Below are 19,404 nucleotides of genomic sequence, written 5' to 3' on the forward strand. Positions count from 1 at the left end.
TAGCTGCATTACAGCTGTAAAACAACAACCAGCTAAATGATTTAGAATCTTAGTGAACTGCAAAAGGTGGGATGAAGGAGGGAGGGGGTTTGTGCCATTCCTTATGCATTTATAAAAGCATAGCCTGAGAGTCATCTTGCCCACCTCTCAAAAAACAAAAAAATCCTGATTGTTTTCTTACAATAGAAATGCAGGTCTTGTCTGACTTATGGGAGATGGTAGAACTAGTGAAACTGATAGAAGAAGGGAAGGGATTTTCTTTTAGGCTGGTTTTAAACTTAGTTTTTGTTAATGCCTTTATACAGTGTATAGGAGGTGGTAAAGCACAAACCTTCTTCCCTTTCCCTAAGCAAGTCACCTTTAAAGATTCCGAATCAGTAGGTATATACTGTGAAATAGTGTCTTACATCAGAATTATTATAATATCACCTATGAAAGATAAGAATTTGTATCCAACACCAATTAGCATACATGGTGAAGGAGGAATCATGAGATTTGTGGACAATGTTGCTTGAATGCTGGAAGAGTGACTTACGGAATATTCATTTTGAGACCTGTCTGTTTTAGTCTTTTGTGGGAAATCTGTGGGATGGGAGAGTTTTTATTACTGTGTCATCTGAACTTGCTGAGAGCAGGATGGGATGATGTGGAAGTAAAAGTGCATGGAGGTTAAAAACATTGCTCCATTGCTGTCAACTGTGTGGCTGCATCAATGGTCAAGGTTGGGTATGTGGGGAGTTTAGTGACGAGCCAGGCTGAGTGCATTTAGGCTTAGTTCTTGTTCAATGCATTTGGAAATCCTTGGAGGGAATGTAACTAAAGTGTAAAGTATAATTAGTCTTCAAGTAGTAGTCCATAAGGACACAAGAATGACCATACTGGGTCAGACCAATGGTCTATCTTTCCCAGTACCTTATTTGTTGACAGTGGCCCATGCCATATGCTTCAGCGGGAATGAACAGAACAGGGTAATTACAGAGTGAGCCATTTCCCATTATCTGGTCCCAGCTTCTGGCAGTCAGAGGCTTAGGGACATCCGGAGTATGGGGTAGCATCCTTGAATTTATCTATTTCTTTCTGAACCCAGTTTAGTCTTCACAACATCCCCAGCAGCAAGTTCCACAGGCTGAGTGTGCATTGTGTGAAGAAGTACTTCCTTATGTTTGTTTTCAACCTGTCGTCTATTAATTTTATCTGGTGACCCCTGCTTCTTGTTTTACGTAAAGGAGTAAATAATCATTTTCTTCACATCATTCATGATTCTACAGACTTCTATCCCTCGCAACTTAGCCGTTTTTCTTCCAGCCTGAACAGTCCCAGTCTCTCTCCTCATATGGAAGCTGTTCCATATCTCTAATCATTTTTGTTGCCCTTCTCCATACCTTTTCCAATTTTAATACCTCTTTTCTAAGAAGGGGTGACCAGATCTGCACACATTATTCAAGGTATGGGTGTACTATTGATTTTATATAGTGCTATTCTGACAATAAGACAGAAACTATCCCTTTCCTAATGGTTCTTAACATTTGTTAGCTTTTTTGACTGCTGCTGCACATTGAGCAGATGTTTTCAGAGTAACTATCCACAATGACTCCAAGGTTTCTTTCTTGAGTGGTAACAGCTAATTTAGTATTTTGTATATATAGTTGCGATTGTTTTCCAATGTGCATTACTTTGCATTTATTAACATTGAATTTAATCTGTAATTTTGTTGCCCAGTCACTCATTTTGTGAGATCCCTTTGTAACTCTTCGCAGTCTGCTTTGGATTTAACTATCTTGAGTAGTTTTGTATCAACTGCAAACTTTGCCACCTAACTGTTTCTGTGTTTTTCCAGATCATTTATGAATATGTTGAACAGCACTGGTCCCAGTTCTGATCCTGGAAGACCCCACTATTTACCTCTCTCCACTGTGAAAACTGACCATTTCTAGCTTTTTGTTTCCTGTTTTTTAACCAGTTACTGATGCATGAGAGGACCTTCTCTCTTGTCCTATGACTGCTGCACCCCATGTGCCTTCAGCCGGAGATTTCTTGTCAGCAGTGCCCATGTGGTCCACCCGTATTCCCTAGGTATCCTTATGCCTTGTTCCAAGGGTATGTAGGGCAGAGCTGGACCAGCTGCCACTTCAATTCTTTCTCAATTGCCTGTGGCCTGAGGTGTTGTGTTGTGGTGTCTGCAGAGCTAGTTTGTATGTTTGTATAGTGTTGTATAGTTAGTATAATAAGCATATTCTGTGTTTTTAAAACAAAAAACAGAGGGAGGGGGAAGTCTTTACTCCTCACTTCCTCATCCCTTTCCCCAACCCCCGTCCTTGTTTTTGGGCTAGGCTGGCTTAGGGAAACAAATAAGCATCTATTTTCTGTTTGAGGGTGGAAGCAAATCCTTTTAAGTTTAGGGAGGGAATTCCTAACTTTCCCAGCAAATCTCTAAACTGCATGATGTGTGCAGGAAAACCATCCCCTTAAGTAATAGTTGCATAATCTGACTATTGTTTAGGGGAAATCACATATCCCTTCTAAGTAGAGGATTTGTAGGTCCTTTCAGCAGAGCATTTGGAAAATTAGGGAAACAAAGCTGCATACGTTTTTTTCTCATCTAGGAAGGCATGAGAGCAGCTTAGAATCCCAGTCCATAGGCGCCAACTCCGTGGGTGCTCCGGGGCTAAAGAACCCATGGGGGGAAAATGGTGGGTGCTGAGCACTCCTCGGCAGTCTCCCTATCAGCTCCCCCCTCTCCCAACCCTGCCCCGAGCGCCTCCTGCCCACCAGCAGGCCCCGTGGGTCAGCGCCTCTCCCCACCCTTCGCAGTCAGCTGTTTCACGGCATGCAGGAGGCTGTGGGGGAAGGAGCAAGGACACGGCATGCTCGGGGGGCAGAGTGGGAAGACGTTGGGTGGGGCCTTGGGGGAAGGGGTGGAGTGGGAGCAGGGCCTGGGGCAGACCCGGGGGCAAGCATCCTCTGGCACTTTGGAAAGTCAGTACCTGTGTCCTAGTCTGTCTAATCTCTTCCCCGTCCCCACCCCCCAAAGGACAGGAGGGCTCAGGGGAATCTTTTTTGCATCTCACAGAGCGGTGCTTAAGCCACCCATTATGGGTAGGACACCTCAGAATGATAAATTTGTGGGTGGAAGAGCTCCTCTTCACTGAGGGTGGCAAGGGAATTGGATTACCTAACAAGGTTGAAATCACCCTGGGAGACCTCACATCCTGCTCACAAAATTGGGGTGTGGCAGGGTGTGAGGGCTCTGGCTGGGGGTGCAGGCTCTGTGATGGAGCCAGAAATGAGGAATTCAGGGTGTGGGAGGGGGCTCCGGGCTGGAGCAGGGGGCTGGGGTGCGGAGGGATGTGTAGCTCCAGCTGGGGGTGTGGGCTCTGGGGTGGGTCTGGGCATGAGGGGGTGGGGGTGCAGGAGGATGCTCAGACCAACGGGTTCAGAGGGCAGGAGGGAGATCAGGACTGGGGTAGGGGTTTGGGACGCGGGAGGGGGTCAGGATCTGGTTGGTGCTTACCTCAAGCAGCTGGAAGAAGCGGCATGTCCCCACGCCGGCTTCTACGTGGAGGCGCAGCCAGGCAGCTTCTATTAGATGCAGTTCCCGGCCCATGGGAGCTATGGAGGTTGTGCTTGGAACAGGTGCAGCATGTGGAGCCCCCTGGCTGCCCCTGTGTGTAGGAACTGGAAGGGGGACATGCTACTGCTTCCAGGAGCCGCGCGGAGCCACAGCATGCATGGATTGGGGTAAGCCCCTGACCCCCCTCTCCAGCTGGAGTGCAAGATTCTCAGCATAAGCTTTTAGATAATCTTCTGTTGTCGACATGAGATACTTAAAATAAATGTAGCATTATTGAGTCAAGCAAAAACTATATGGAGTATCCCAGCTACAATTCTTCCTACCTGTAAAAAGGATGATAAAAGATATGTACTACCTAAAGTCCCAGGATTTTTATTTTCTCATCCACCTCCAAATTCCCTGGTGGTAGAGGTGACCAATAAATGAACAACACTGGCTAAGGAATACAAGCAATTTGACCTGTCAAAAATTTTACTCATCGGCTACTCTTCAGTTTAGAATAGTTAATTCCAGGCTTTGATCTGGCTATGTAAACTACAACAAATTGTTGGATTTTTTTTTTAATTACTACATGACAAAAGGGATCAGTTTCAGGGAATATGAGGGCCACTCCATAGCCAGGTCACCATTACAAGATGCTTTAGACATGGCAGATGCAGCCTTAGGTTCAGTTGCTACAGATGATATGCAGATCATCATGGCTTCAGATGTCAAAAATTCCAAAGGTGGGAACAAACACAATAGAAGACCTTCCCTTCAGTGGGTTGACTCTTCAATGACAGGACCAATGACTCTCTGTGACATTGCAATCCCTTGGAATATATACACCGTCAGCCAAAAGAAAACGCAGACTTCAGTCCTCCAAAGGCAAAGGTCCTTCCAAGCCTCACTAGAGATCATCGGAACTCCCAGGGAGATGACCGAGGTTCCAGAAGAAGAGTCCAATGTCTTTGGGTGCAGGTAACACACAATCATCCTCTTGAGCAAAGCAACAATTTTGATGGAAAGGTTGAGAGCTGCATACTACCGAGCCATTTGGATCTAACAATTTCCTGTGCTTTTCTTGCTCCTCCCTGTGGAAATCGTCTTGCAGTCTTCTGAAGTGTATGGGAAGCCATAATATCAGACGTGCATCTGAGAAATAATTACCACCAGTTATTTGATCCACTTTATGGCTATCTTGTCTTCCCACCCCTCTACCCTGTCCCTCTTCAGAGACCCTTTCAATGAGAGTCTGCTAAAGCAAGAAATAAACTATCTATTGAAACTAGGGGTGATATAACCAGTTCCTCTCCCTTATAGCAAAAAGTGGTTCTATTCAAGGTATTATCTGATACCAAAGAAGAAAGGAGGATGGAGACCCATTCTAGACCCTTCATTCAAAGGGTAAGATTCAGGAAGTGTGATGGGGTGTACAAACCCCACACTGAGCAAAAAGGAATTAAGGGATTATTTTGGGCCCAGCCAGCCTCACCCTGCAACACCTGCAGCAAATGGTGGCGGAATTAAGAGAGGGAAACAGCTCGTTTGGGGGGCAGACCTAGAAGAGAGCAGACCTGCAGCCCATAGCTCCAGCAGCGCTGAGCAGAGGGAAGGCTGAAGTCTTTGACATAACTGCCCCAAAGATTCCTCTCTGAGGGAAGGGAAGACTACCCCAGAAACAATCAAACAATTCCCCTTTCCCCCACATGTGGACCCTGGACATTGGTAATCCCTTTTTATTTTCTTGGTTTGGACTACCCCAGCAGGGGAAAGCTTGGACTGAGCTGGGGAGTTGGGGGAGAGAAGGGGAGATAGGGAGGGCAGCCTTGGTTGCCAGATCCCTGGTAGCCCCAAAGAGGCCTGGGTCGGAGCCCAGTGGAGTAGAAAGGCCTGGACTCCTCTACCAACAGTCCCCCTGCTGGTCACACCTTGTGACCCAGACACTGGGAAGGTGGCATAAATCCCCTGACATAAGGGGATTAGAATAATTCAAAGCCTGGAGGGAGGTGATGACCGCTGTGCTCAGAGCCGGGGTCAGAGACCTGAAAAAAGATCCAGGATTTATTTGTTGGACTTTTGTTTGTTGAACTTTGTTTTCCTGCAAGGGGCTGCCTTTAATACCGTGACCTGGCCAGAAGACTCTTATGGAAGAGAGACCACCACAGCAAAGGAGCAATTGTCAGCAGGGGGTGCCAGAGTAAAAGATAGCTGCTATGCCATGCCTGGCCACATGGAGGTGCTTCTATGGTGAGTGAATCCCATTACAGGGCCACATAGTATTCTCTCATTCCACTATGGGAAAATTTCTTAAAGGACTGAACCATACTTTTCCACCTGTTGGAGAACACTCTCCTTCCTGGGATCTCAGTGTAGTGCTGGGTTGTTTGATGACTCCCCCTCTGACCGCATGTCTGCCTGCTCCTTCCAGTACTTCTCAATGAAGACAGCATTCCTAGTGGCCATAACGTCATCCAGGAGAATAGAAGAGATTCAGGCCCTCCTATGCTATTTTTCAGAAGGACAAAGTCACTCTTAGGCCTCATCCAAAGTTCTTGCCTAACAGTCTTATTTTCTCATTAACCAGTGTATTCACCTGCAGGTCTCTTTTCCCCAAACTTCATTCTTTGCCAGCTGAAGCAAAACTTCACACACGGGTTGTGGTTAGAGTGAACTGTTATTTAGTCAGGATGAAATTGATTAGCTCCTAACCAAGACTGTTGCATTTGTGAAATAAGTGAGGACCACCAATATCCTCACAGAGATTATCTAAATGGATCTGCAACTGTGTATGTACCTGCTATTTGTTAGCAAAAACCAGAATCTCTGTGGGCACATCAGGTCTCATTCAACTTGAGCCCAGGCTGCTTCCACTGACATTTTGAACAACTTCCCTCTGACTAAATATGTAAGGCAGTGCCATTGAGTTCAGTCCATACTTTTTTCTCACTGTGCCTTGGTACAGGCCTCTAGATCAGATGCAAGCTTTAGTAGGGTGATCCTTCAAAAGATATTTACGCAGGACTCTTTGAACTGCTTCCGAGCACGGAATACTGCCTGCTAGTCACCGAGAGTAAAATCTATGTGGACAATGTCTTAAAGAAAAGAGAATGGGTAACTAATTTCATAGTAACTGTGGTTGGAGTCCTTTGAGATGCGCTGTCCCTACAGATTCCACGACGCACCCTCAGTCCCCATTCTGCCATTCAGAGTCATTATTGCTGAGGAAACTAAGAGGTGGTTTAGGCCATCCTGACCCTTATAGCCTCTGCTATGGTGATTGTGAGGGCCCCCAGAGTGCAGCCCCAAAGGACACTGCTATTAAAAAAAAATCCAATTTTATGTACAAAGGGCACATGTGCATTAAGAGAAGAATCTATGCAGACAACACATCTTGAAGAAAAAACAGTTCCTAACCTTTCTTTAACTGTTGTTCTGTGAAATGTGTTGCACATATTCATTCCAATGTAGGTGTGTGTGTGCTCCAAGCACAGGTGCTGGAAATTTTTCCCTCAGTGGTATCCATCGGGGTGGCTCTGATGCTGCGTGCTCATAGCACTAGTAGAAAGAGCCCAGCCAATCCCACGCCTCCTCAGTTCCTTCTTTCCAGCCAACTCCAAATGAGTTGTGGAATGGACATGTGCAACACCTCTCAAACAATAACAGTTTTGGAAAGTAATTGGTTTTTTTTCTGAGTGATTGCACAGGTCCATTCAAATGTAGGTGACTTCCAAGCAGTTGCATAGAAGGTGGGATTGGAGTTCACGAACATGCTGACTGTAAAACAATTCAACCGAAACTGGCATCATCTCTAGCCTGTTGATTAATGGTGTAACAAGTAGAAAATATACACACTGACTAAGTCGCCACTCTGCAAATGTCCTGAATGGGGACCTGAGCCAGGAATGCAGTTGATGATGTTTGCGCTCTCATGGAGTGGGCAGTCAGGATAGCTGTTGGCAGAACACCCATCTGCTCATAACATGTACGAGTGCACGATGTGATCCATGACAAAAGTCTCTGAGCAGAGATAGGGAGACCTTTCATCCTTTCTGCAATAGCTACAAAAAGTTGGGTGGATCTACGGAATGGTTTGATCTGCTCTATGTAGAATGCTAGGACATGTCTAACATCCAGAGTGTGAAAATGTTGCTCCTCAGTACTTGCATGTGGCTTTGGGTAGAAAACAGGTAGGAAGATTGCCTGATTACTATGAAACTGGGAAACCACCTTTGGGAGGAAGCTAAGGGAAGGATGCAACAGCATCTTATCCTTAAAGAAAACTATGCATGGCAGCTCTGATGTGAAGGCACAGCTCCCCGAGAGTCTTCTGAAGTAATGGCCACTAAGAAATCCAGCTTCCAGGAAAGGTACAAACTGCTCAAATGGGGGACATGTAAGTTTTGATAAGATCAGGGTAAAGTCCGATGGAGCAACAGGTTTCTGTACTTGGGGGAATAGTCTTTCCAGGGCCTTGATGGAATGGATGGACATCTCATGTGAAAAAAACAGACCGGCTTTCCATTCGGGGCTGGAGTGCTGAAATCGCGGCAAGGTGGACCTTAACTTAAGGAACTTGCTAAATCTTGCTGTTTCAGGCATAGCAAATAGTTGCATGTCCTGCGGAGATGACAATGTGGGTGAGACTCCGTGCTGGGAGGCCCATATGGAGAACTGCTTCCATTTTGAGAGGTACATAGCCCTGGTGGAGGGCTTCCTGCTCCTAATAGAACCTGGCAATCCTGCTCCAAGCAAGCCAGCTCTCTGGGATTTAGCCATGGAGCTTCCAGACTATGAGATGGAGGGAGCTGAGGTTCAGGTGAAGCAGATGACCATGGTCCTGGGAGATCAGGTCCGGAGGTAGAGGGAGCGAAATTGGAGCAGCCAGGTGAACCAGTGCTGACCGGGCCACGCTGGGGCTGAGAATGACCATCACCTGTCCCACTTGATTTTTAGCAGAACCTTGTGCACAAGCAGGATGGGGGGGGGGGAGCAACGAACAGGTGATGTGTCCGCAGGAGCAAGAAAGCATCCGTGGGTGAACCTGGGCTGTGGTTTTGGAGGAAGCAAAACTGGTGACACTTCCTGTTAGACCTGTTTGCAACCAGGCACATCTGGGGAGTCCCCCACCACTGGAAAATGTCCCTTACGATATCTAGGCAAAGGGACCACTTGTGGTGATGGGAGAAAGACCTGCTGAGGTGATCTTCCAGTTTGTTCTGCGCTCCCAGAAGGTGAGAAGCCTTGAGGTGAATTGAGTGGACAACTCCCATAAAAGGATGCTTCCTGTCACAGGTGGGGGAAATGGGGAGAGTGAGACCCCTTCCTGCCTTTTGAGGTGGAACATGACTGCTGTGTTATCCATAAGCACCAGCATGTTCCTGCCCGAAATGTGAGGCAGGAATGCTTGACAGGTCAGGGTCCATAGTGACCTCATTGAAAGGCAGGGCTACCTTTGACGGCCATGCCACAACCAAAATGTTAATCAGGCTGTGGGAGGATTCCTTCAGTACTGCTGCCTGCAAGTCCAAGTCTAAGTCCTCAGTAGCTCCTGGTGGGCCTTACAGATGTAGGGAAGCAACACGCGTGGCCTTGACACAGCATCGTCCAGGGAGGAGGAAGCCTGCACTGGCCGAGGGCACCTCCTTCCCTTCTGAGCTGACAGGATCCTGCAGAGCCAGTTCCTGAAACTCAGTACCAGAGTCCGGATCAGATGATGCCCAATGAGACAGATGTGCCCTTCTTTTGGAGGCCACCAGGTATGAGCATTCTGAATGGGGCCCTGGGATTGGGGGTTTCAAAGGGTCATTGCACTGGCATAGGCCAGTGACCCCTAGGCCAAGCACTCAATGGAACTCCTATGCCAGGGTTCACAGCAGGGAAGGGGTGACTGAAGGAGAAGCAAAAACAACTGCTCAGCCGAGAGGAGTACGATCCAACCTCCAATTCTGATGACCATGGACGTGCAATTCCCACTGGTGTTGAACATCGGTGCCAAGGCACAGAAGCTTGCATCGGGGCCAGCATTGTCGGTTTCCCTCAAGACGGTACTGCAGGGCCCGGAACTGAGCGGCAACTGGGGGCTATGTGCTTCCTCCTAGCCACCCGCACCGATGCTGCTGACTCCTGTACTGCCAGCAACGGCGATATTGAGAGTGCCAGCTGGTCTCTGGCAGCAGCAAATGCCTCCATTGTAGACAGCGCTGTGATGGTGTTGGTGTCGTGCTGTCCCTCCAGTGCCAGTTCATCTGGTACCAGAGTCAATGGTACCCACATAAGGGCCAATGTCAACAGTGCTGACTGCGATGCTGAAGCAGAGGAGTGGCCTGACCTATGTTGCACTGTGCTCTGCTCCCCATGCCTGGCCTTCTTAGGAGTTGGGGAACATCCACTGTTGGCCAGCTGCCCCTTGTGCCTCTTCCTCAGCACCGGGGATGGCAAATAGTGCCAGGACTCCCGCACCATAGAAGGAGCACTCCTCACCAAAACTGAGGGCATAGTGCTGAATCCAACTGGCTCTGCTTGGAGGAAGGTCTCAGTGCCGCCTCCAGAAAGAGAAACTTCAATTTAGCCTCCTGGTCCTTTGTACGGGGTTTGGAGTCCCTGCAAATTTGACAGCGATCCCTGATGTGAGCCTCACCCAAGCACTACAAGCAACTAGTGTGCAGGTCACTCAGGGACATCACCTTATTGCAGGAGGCACAGGGCTTGAAGCCCAGTGACCGCGGCGTGCCTCGGCACCACGTATGGAGAAAACTTCGCTAACTAACTAAAAACAAACTATACTAAGTAACACTTAATAAACTATTTACAGTTATATACACTAATCATAAAGAAGGTCCACTGAGAAGCTTGTTGTAGCAAGGGAACAGTTCCAGCGACCGTCCTGGGCGGTAAGAAGGAACTGAGGGAGTGTGGGGTCTGCTGGGTCCTTTATACCAGCACTATGAGGGTGTGGCACCAGAGCCACCCTGACGGGTACCTCTGAGAAAAAATTTTCCAGCGACTGTGCTCAGGGCGTGGGGGCATGCACACACCTACATTGGAATGGACATGTGCAATCACTTGAAGAACCACAGTTACTATAAGGTAAATAACCACTTTGTTCTGTAAACATCCTTAGTTATACCCAACATCCTACCACTTACTGAAATATTCAGTAAAAACTGCTATTTACATAACATAATAGTATAAGTTTTTTCACTACTGTAATATTTATAATTTGATCCTGAAAGATTTAACCATGTTCTTAGTTTCTTTTCAGCTACTCATTTGAAATTTAGTAGGTATCCTGCTCTGAATCTTAGCTGTTTACATGCAGTTTTGCCTGAGGTGATCAGGCTTGTCAGAGCACCTGATATTCAAGCACATGGTTTTAAAAAAAAAAAACAAAACTGTAATCTCAATTGGTATTCAGGTGTACTCTCCACTGCAGAATTCCTCCTCTTGCTTACTGTTCTTCTAGTGTGTTTCAAGGTTTCATTAAACATAGTGTCACAAGTTCACTAATAACATCATTTCAGTGTAAAATAAAGACTAGAACTGGTATTTGATTTAAAGGCAAGTTGAGCCATGAAATTGAAAGTCTGTTTTACGTTTTTGTCTTTTTAATTACAGTGCTGCTCCTTGATAAATTCTTAAACTGCCCACCTGCTTGCTCTCTCTCATTCTGGGTGAGGGTGGAAAGGAGGCAGTACTATCATTTGATTGCATTGGGCAATATGGGGGCAGGTGCTGTGCAAGCTCACATGCACTTCCTTCATTTTATGCTTTAGTTCCCGCAACCTGAGGCTTCCCCTTTATTGGTCCTGGTGGCACTCTACAGATCCAAGTTGGGGGTGTCAAGTTGTATTGTTTTAGGCAGTATGGCTATCTTATGTTCCTTCCTCACATAATGCCCCTGTGCTATTCCTCCTTTCCCCTCCCCCCACCAAAAAAAAGAATCTAATGCTGACATTTATTCCCGGGTACATCACGGCACTTAAATGGCCAGGCACACTAAATTAATAAGTGTGTGTCTACACTGCATTGTAAACCTGAATCTGGGGGACTTGTGCTTGTGAACTTGGTGTTTCTAAGCCCACCCAGCCACATTAATATGGCCACATTGCACTATGCAGACCTTCTGACTCAGGTCTGCAGCTTTAGCTACAAAAATGACAGGTTTTGGATGTGAGTCGCAGCAGGATTAGAGCTCTGACTTACCTACCTGAGCAGGGTCTTGGAACCTGGGTCTTTGCTGTTCTGAGTCAGACTGATTTGCTGGTAGACAGAAAGGGGGCTTGAGCTCAAACCAGAATCAGAGCCCACACTTAGTTTGCAGTGCATACACACCCTCAGACTAAATATATTTAAGTGCATTACTGAGTAGGGATGCTTGGCTAAGTCATAGCCCTTGAAGGTACATCTACACAGCAATTAAACACTCACAGCTGGCCCAGGTCAGCTGACTCGGGCTCATGGGGCTCAGGCTATGGGACTAAAAATTGCAGTACAGATGCGTGGGCTGGAGTCTGAGTTCTGGGACCCTGTGATGGGGGAGGGTTCAAGATCCAAGGCTCCAGCCCAAGCCCTAACATCTACACTGCAATTTTTTAGTCCTTCAACCCGAGCCTCACAAGTCAGTTTACCTGGGCCAGCTGCATCTGTGCCACGGGTCTTTTATTCCAGTGGGGACGTACCCGGAGAGATACAATTAAAGGTTCAAAACGGAGACTGGGGAAAAGCCAAAGGGAGCAGTAAGGTGAGCAGATTGGGAGAAACACAGGGACAGGGTGGAGGAGTAAGAGAAAATGAGACCAGAGAGATAAGCAGATCTTGAAGAGAGGACAAGAAGTTGAATTCGGTGTGGTAAGAGTCCGATGGCCTATGAAGTTACATTAGAACTGCCACAAAGCCAAATACATCCAAACTAAAATGAAAGCAAATTAGTACTGATTTCCAGGCAACCAAGAATCCTCTAGGCTTTTAGTTAGTCTTTTTTCCTAGAGCTTTTTTATCCAATATTTCATGGGGAGATTTCCCAGTAACTTTGTACCTGAATTCTCATTCTGGGATAAATATGCTTTTGCCAGCATAACTCATGCAGAGTTTGCCTGAGGATGGTCATTTCTGTTTCTATCATCTTAGTCTATATTTAAGCATCAAGTAGCTCTTTTCTAGAGCAATGAAACTGCACCCACATTCTTTCCTCAAAATACCCTATTGCTTGGGGAAATGGGGGGCTAGAAATGCCTCTTACGTTCTGCAAGTGAAATAAATTCCTGTTCCTTGTCCAGGTGACTGACTGGCATTTCCTAAGCAATGGTCAATCTCTAAGAAAGACTGATACAAATCTTTGTCAACTAAGAAAAACTTAACAGCAAAATAAAGAACTTCTATTTTCCCTTTAAAAAAGCTAAATAATGCATCTTTCACAATCATGTGGCTGATAATCCTCATTCCTTTGAATTGTGCCATCTGGAATTGCAGTGTTTTTCCTAAAAAGATTAAGGTCTTGATTCTGTGTCCTGCTGTGCTCCTTTTGATTTCTGTAGGATTTCTGTGCATGTAACAGCAATAGAATCTTGCCCTCAAGTGTTTTTTAAAAAATAAATAGATAACCCTGCATGGAGGCTCTCAGAGTGAGGAAATCTCCACATGGACATTCTCACAGAGACGTCCCTCCCCATTATTCCGTCAAGGAGATAGAGTTTGCTCCTATGAGGGCCTGTCAGCAGTACTGCAGGACCTCAGAAGGTCATGGTCATCTGTATACAGGCTGTGGAGCCAGTGGCTACTCACCCTTGTCTTCCTGTCACCTTGGCTGCAAGGTCTTTCTCAACCACATCTGCCTCCATGGAAAAAACAGATTTAAAAATGTTATTAATGTTTAAAATCAAATTTACACAAGTTAAGAGGGAAGGTACTGTACATATGGGGTCGGGCTTGGGTTATGGGGGATTGCAAATATCGGTTACAAAGTTCACGAGGTACATATATATCACATAACCAGCATAGATCCAGATTGGGGTGTGGGAGGTTTTTAAAGCATCAGTGGATAAATGGGCTCGGGTACGCCACCCATGGAATGTATTAAGAGTCCAAGTCAGTATTGGTGTAGAGAATAAGTACATGGGTGGGGTGCGTCCCTCGGTTCATCAAGGAAGGAAGTGGGTTATTTTCCTGGTTTGCATTCTCAGTTACTCAACCTGATACTGGCTGGGTCCTGTGATGTGTTCCGTGTAGATGTCTCTGGACCACCTGATAGTGTCGGACACCATGAGCTGTCTCGTGAGCCGGGCATAGCGTCAACCGACTCCACACGGTCTCAGTACTAGCTCGTTGTGGGGTCCCATGCACCCAGCGCTCCCACGACCAGGGTGTGGATCTGGACCTCGTAGCCCTGGGCTCTCAGAGTGTCAGCCAGCAGAGTGTACTTCAATGCCTTCCATGCTCAGGCCTCGTGGAAGGCCTGTGATTTGTTTTCAAATGGCACTGTGACGTCTACCATGAGGACCTTCTTCTTTTCTGCGTCAGTCACGACAATGTCGGGTCGCAGTCAGCTGTCTGTCCCGGGGATAGCAGAGTCGACTGATCTTCCCCAGGGATGGCGGGATGACTTTCACCAGCCGGTTCTGGATGGCAATGTAGCGGTGCTGCCAGGCTCCGGAGTGCTGTTTGCATCCACACAGGACGTGGTGCAGGGTCTCGTTGGCGTAGCCACACTTCCTGCAGCTCTTGTCCCGGTTGCCGTGGCAGATGGCTCCGTTGAGGGGAATGCAGTTGAGTCAGGCCTGGTGGACAAACCGCCAGTCGGTGAAGCTACCCCCAGGGAGGAAGTGGTTGCTGGCATCCCACTTGCTGGACACCTCAAACACCTTGCCCTGGTCCGGCTTCCGCTTGAGGTTCTCGGCACAGTGGCAGCACATGGCATCTTTCAGGGTTCTTTCCAGCATCATTCTGGCGGTCGGGATGATGATGGTGTGGTCCGGGGTTTTTATGCATGGCACCAGTATTCCCAGCTCCCGGCGCTCCTCGCACCACTTCCAGCGGCAGCCGATTCTATTTTCTAGGCATCTCTAGGCATTGCGGGCTCGGGACCAGAGAGAGGACAGGTCTCCCCCCCTCTCCCTAATTCAGCTTCCAGGGAGCTGCTGCGGTAAGTGGCGACGTCCTGCTCGGAGGGGGATCTGATGATGCATTTCATGACTACGTCCCATACGGTTTCTTCCACGATGCTCCTCACCATCGGGTCCGGGCACATCAGGAGGCCGAAGGCATGGGTGATCACCGCCACGTCGCACAGGTCGCCCATCCGAGGTATGTTTGGTGCCACCCTGCCTGTGGGAGATATAGATGATGTCGGTGCTGGGGCTCTGGGGAAGGTAGAGCTGTTTCTTCACCAGCTGCCTGATTGTCCTATCGGCCTTGTTCAGGGGCACCTTGTCTACAGGCAATCCCCTGAGGACAAAGGAGATGCAGGGGATCAGGAAGGTATTGAGGGCATTGATCTTTTGCCAGGGGGCAAGCAGAGAGGAGTTGATTTGGGCCGCGTCCCACAGGATCTCTTCAATAATGTGTTCGGGGAGGATCTGTCGGAGGCAGACTCCTGTGGGTGTGCCCATGTGTTGGTATACCTCTCCCTCTTCAAGGGAGGCCATGGGCTCGCCCTGGATCAGGAACCGTGTCACCAGGACTAGAGCCCTGGCGCCGCCTTCGACTTTAAGGGAGGCGCGCTTTTTGGAGTTGAAGCGGAGGCCCATCCACTCAGCGGCTCAGCTGGCGGCTGTTGAGCATCCGCTGGAGGCTTTCCGAACTGTCAGCGACCAAGGGCAGATCGTCCACGTAGGCCAGGATGCTGATTGTCTTGCCATGCAGGTCGAAGCTGGTCGGGCCGCTGGAGATGGCTCGGATGAGCGGTTCCATGGCCAGATTGAAGATGATGGGGCTGAGAGGGCAGCCCTGTTTCATGTCACAGCGGATGGGGATGGCATCCGTCTCTCCTTCCGTGGTGCAGATGGTGGTGGTGCAGTCCTTGTAGAGGTCCCAGAGGATCTGGATGAAGGTCTCTGGCATCCCGAACTCTCCCAGGGTGGTGAAGATGTGATGGTGGGTATGGACCCAAAGGCGTTGGTCAGGTCGAACCATGCTATGGCGCACTGCCTCCTGGATCTCCTGGCTGCCTGGATGGCCATCTGAAGAAGGAAGTTTTGCTCGTAGCATCCCTCGCAGGACATAAAGCCCTTCTGCGCTGAGCTGACGGCGCCCCCTCACACTGACCAGTCCGTGATCCTTGCCTTGAGGCAGCTGGCATACAGCTTGTAGATGGTGGAGCAGAGGGAGATGGGCCTCCAGTTGCTGGGGTCGTCTCATTCGCCTTTTTTGTGGATGAGCACGGTCATGGATTTTTTCCAGGAGCAGGGGGTGCGGTGGAACTGACTTATCTTATCCAAGGGTCTTCTTTAGGACATGAGGGAATTTGGGGGTCCTATGGTCTTGTTCTCTTCCCAGCTACCTCCCATCTCCTGACCTAGCATGAACCTGCTGGACCACATGGGGAAGCATCAGCAAAATCTGGAGGGATGAGTATGGGGGATAAGTAGGCAGCTGAGCCTCTCCTCTATATGGAAAGGGGAAAATCCATGCAAAGAGCCTCCAGGTAGGGATCTAGGAGGGAAACATCTGGTCTTGGAGCTCTGTTCTAGCATAATTTACTCAGTTTTCCAGGCAAAGCAATTGGTTTTGCCTCTGCTTGTGGAAATTACAAAAGGCACCATCTGTGATGCAGCACAAGCGGTTCTTGGGGAGAGAGAAAAATGCTCACTAGCTGTAGTATGAGCTTTTGTCTCCTTTCTTTGGTGCAGCAGGTTATCTTCTAATAGCCAGGATATGTCTTGGAACATTAATGTGTGCTTTCCTGCTATAATCTAGTGTTTAGGGTGGTGAGCTGTTGTTTTATGATGGGAGGGGAGGGATCCAGTGTAAACTGGCTGATATTGGTAATGTAATCAATGGCTCTTTTGTCTGTAGAAATTGTTTTGCATTGATGCTGTTGCTAGTAAGATGTATGTCACCTATATGCAGTCTGGAGCAAACAGTGCTTATAAAGCATTGCAAACCCCAGTACCTGCCTAACCTTACACACTGTAATGACTTCCATATTATTCTGTTCTGTGTTAATACTTTACTTACTTACATGTTCCATGTAAGCAACTTATTAGGAGAGAGGCTGACATTTCTTAGGATTTAGTTTTCAGAGGGCTGCCCCAATTATTCAGAGTTCCTGATCCATGTTATTTAATGTGTAGTCCAAGGTCTTGACATAAACTAAAGTAATAGCTAACTAAGTTACAAATCTGACTAACAACATGACAGTTAACACCTTTAAATGGCTGACACGTTATAAAAATGTTCATTCTTTGTTTCATTTTAAACTAAACCGCTATGGAGTTGTCAGTTTTCTTTCTGACTCATTCTAAAAAATCTACTTCAAACTGGGCAGTATTCATTTTAAGTACCATGGTGCAAAGTTAAAATTAGCCAGGAGGACCAATTAATTTATCAGTTGAGTTCATTCAGTTTCCTGTAGCCTATCAGAGTTGTGTACAATATAGTAATAGTGTTCTCTGTTCTTAAAGTATATTTCTGTTCTGAAAACTGACTCTGTAAAATTTGCATCGTGGGGTTCCATGTTTGTGTCTCAGTGAACCGAGAACTAATTTCTTCATTCTACACGTGAAAAGATGGGGTTTAGTACCCAGCTCTACAAACTTAGTCTGGGATTTAAAAGTTAAACTTGTTTTTTTTTTTTTCCCCTGGTTCATGCATCACTGACAGTAAAGATTCTGTACTGGGGATTTAGTTAACCATTATAATTGTAGCACAGGGAGCCTTGGGTGGGGTGAGTGTGGGCACGAGGGCCATGGCCTGACTATTTTTTGGCCAGGCCAAACCTGAGTGGCACTACAACCCCATGTGTCAAGTTGCAGTGCCATTCACTCAACTCATATTTGGCCCCGCTGTGGAGGGCGGAGGGGCTCGTGGCCTAGGGGGGTAAGGATAGTGAGGTAGTGGAGGGGCCTGAGAGGAGAAGGAGGGAAGCAAATCTATGGGCCTCTCACTTTAAATGGCATTCCCCAGCCCCTGATTATTATGATGATGATGGATGAGCCAGATAGAATCCAGTTCTCTCTCCCTGAATATTAAACCATCTCTACATGCTGCAGCGACATGACGTAGTGGATTGGACAAAGAACTAGGAGCTTGTTCCTGAGGTCTAATCTCAGCCCTGTCACACACACTGGTCTACACATAGACTTGCACTGGTTTAACTAAAGATGTGTTTTTAAATTGATGTGGTGTAAGTTTGTGTAGAACTCTTATTTTGGTCTGAGTGATTTAGCACAGTTTAGCTTAATCCATTTCTTCACAGCATCTGTCTCTCAGTTCCTTGATCTGCAAAGTGAGAACATTAATACTTGTCAGGGGTTTTGAGGATTATTAATTAACTAGTAACTGTATATTGCTTTGAAAAGAGATTGTTAAATTTTTAATTGACAGAAAGATGCCTGATACCTAGTGCAGTGGACAATCTGTCAGAAGTACCTGTAAATGAACTCCAGGCCTCTCTTTCCTGAATTGTTTACATAGGGCCAGACTGAGATGTCATAACTCACAAGGGACTATTCATGAGGTAATAGCCCATTGACCTCAATGGGATAAGGTGCTACTCAGCATGAATGGTTGTATAAACTAGCCCGTAATCATTCTGTGGCAAAGATGTATCAGTATGTTCCATCCTGTTTAAGAAGACTTGGTGCCAGTGTGACAACATAGTCACTAAAGATGGTTTTCCAATAGAAAGATGTCTGTTGTAGTGTTGACCCATGTAGGAGTTTGGTCAATGTATGATCGTCATCGGTCCGTTCTAACAGATACGTGTGCAGGCAGGCAACAGGCCATGTGCATGGAATATGTTTGCTAAGACACAATTCCCAGTCTGGAGTAATGAAGCAGCAGTGTGTTCTGAGTTTGCATGCCTGTGGTTAAGAGGATATGCCATTTTTATTCTAGGGCTAAGTTGTTTAGCTAGATATTACACCATTAAATCAGGCTAAGCACTTCATGTCAAGCAATGACAAACCACGAGAATCCTAGCAAATATCTTGTCATTGTTAATATGATGCCCACTAAAAATGAAACGCTGAGGGCCAGATCCTCACTTGATGTAAACTGATGTAGCTGCATTGAAGTCCAATGGAGGTGTGCTGCTTTACACTAGCTGAGGATCTGGCCTCGTAATTTTTTTAACTGAAATACTAAGTTGGCACTTTCAATGAACCAGAAACTTCTTGAATCTCAACTCCTGCTCAACTGATAGGTGAGATGCATTTGCAATAGCTCCTCCCACATTAGATGGGCCTTATGCAAGGAGAGCCCCAGGGTTCCTGCAGAGATGTGGATGTCTGCATAGCAGAGACTGATAGCTATTGAGAGCCAACATTGATCAGACTTAAAAATTTGCTGCTTACAAGTTGCTGTCCCCTTAAAAGCTATCAAACTTTGTATCCGATAAATAGATACAGTTACCTCAGTATTATTATGCATGGATTTTTGTTACACACTGGCAGTGTGCTTGGTGCTGTACAAGACAAAAGGTATAGACAATCCCTGTCCCACAGTACCTGAACTACCTTATTCTTATTATAGGGAGTACTGCATGGGCTTAGATAACATGGTTTGTTTAAGGTATTATCTACTGCAGTGTAGCAAGTTTTTAAGGCCAGTCACAGTACAGCAATCAGTGGCAGGCCCAACATGGGGTGGCGGGGAGGGAAGCAGATGGTAACAGATGCGTAGTGTGGTACACTGAG

This window comes from Caretta caretta, chromosome 8 (assembly GCF_965140235.1).
Source record: "Caretta caretta isolate rCarCar2 chromosome 8, rCarCar1.hap1, whole genome shotgun sequence".
Lineage (NCBI taxonomy): Eukaryota > Metazoa > Chordata > Testudines > Cheloniidae > Caretta > Caretta caretta.